The sequence below is a fragment of the Cynara cardunculus genome, assembly GCF_001531365.2.
Source record: "Cynara cardunculus var. scolymus isolate 2C chromosome LG 1, CcrdV1, whole genome shotgun sequence".
NCBI classification, from domain to species: domain Eukaryota; kingdom Viridiplantae; phylum Streptophyta; class Magnoliopsida; order Asterales; family Asteraceae; genus Cynara; species Cynara cardunculus.
Genome location: NC_037528.1, coordinates 24,666,450 through 24,668,173, shown reverse-complemented (window position 1 = coordinate 24,668,173; position 1,724 = coordinate 24,666,450).

Below are 1,724 nucleotides of genomic sequence, written 5' to 3'. Positions count from 1 at the left end.
CTTTTGATTTGCCATTGAGGGCATTGTAAAGGTCAACCGTCAGCGTATCAAGTGTAGAAAGACTAGAAGAGGAAGAGGGTTCATTCATGAAGCATACCTGTGTAGAAGAAGAAGGTGATGGCTCAGAGGATGTAGATGCTTCAGAAGATCCTTCTTCTGCATCTATAGCCATCATGCAGACGTAGGCTTTATCCTCTTCATCCGAAGATGACTCATCGGATGATTTAGCCCAGTCATGCTCTTCAGCAATAAGGCCTTTACCCTTTCGCTGGATGTTCTTCATCTTCTTGTACTTCTCCTTCAGTTTTAAGTACTTTTCATCTTTGGTCCTAAAGGAGGAAGGAGCTTTAAAAGATGGCATCGTAGTCTTATTTGATCTGCATTCACCTACAAAATGTTCGGGCCGGTGACAGTTGTAGCAGACAGCTAAAGCCTTGTCTATTCTTTCAGACTTTGGCTTATCCCTAAAGGATAGCTGAGGAGATCTACGGAAGTTGCTCTTACTGGCGAACCTCTTAAGTGACTTAGTCAGGAGTGCCAGGGACTCATCAAAATCTGTTAAATCAGATTCTGGAATGTCCTCAGAAGAATCTATCTCCGTGATGACCACGGGAGGAAGAGAAGAAACAAAAGGGGTAGAAGTTTCAACTAAAGAAGCTTCAGAGATCAAAGCTAAATGAGAGCTTTTCATTTCCCTGGATTCTTTTACAAGATTCTTTTTCAGTTGATGAGATTGTTCATGGTTAAGCAGAATCCCGTATAAAGTAGAAAGAGAAAGAGTGGACATGTCATTTGACATCTTGAGACAGATGGAAAAGGTGTCCCAAGACTCAGGAAGRCATTCTAGAAACTTAGTCAAAGTTTCAGAAATAGAATATTCCCTGYCGACAGCCCTAAGATCAATAAGAAGGCAGTTAAATCTCTGATGTACTTCAGACAACATCTCAGACTTTCCACAGAGAAAGCTTTCATATTGTCTTACTAGATTGATCTTTCTAGTCTCCTAAACCTGAGTGGTTCCTTCATATTGGACACAGAGAGTATCCACACAGATTTAGAAGTTTTGAGTTTCATCACTGAGTGATAAATCTCATCAGGAAGAGACATAGCTATTATAGACCGAGCACGTGTATCTATAGCTATCTTCTTATTGTCCTCATTGCTACACTGATGTGGAAGCTTTGGAATCTACCGTTCAGGAATCGCGGCAGTCGTAGCTGTTGCTGGAACAGCCGGAGCAATAGCAAATGGAATATATGGTCCATTTTCTATGTAATGTGGAATTTCAGGATCCACACCTTCCAGAAAGAGGGACATCCGGTTCTTCCAGAGACTAAAGTTGTCACGGACAAACCGGGGAGGTTTGGCAAGAGAGCCATTATCTTTTTTGTGTGTGTTTGCAATTTGTAAATCCATTTGTAAGCAGTAAAGTTATCTAAGAAATGAGAAAAACTAATACAGAAAATAGCTAAACACAAGGAAAGAAAGAAAACACTGCTCTGATACCACTTGTTGGTCCCGTAAAGGTCTACAAGAAGAGAAACAATTTGTAGAAGGAGGGGATGAATACAAACACAGTATTTTCAAATTTAAAATATATATTGATAGAGAAGATCAATAGAGGTTTTACAAGATTGTTTGCGGAAAGATAAGATAATAAAAACCTATCTAAACAATCTTTGGTTACACACAAAGTCTTAGCAAATACAAGAAAAGAAGTTGCT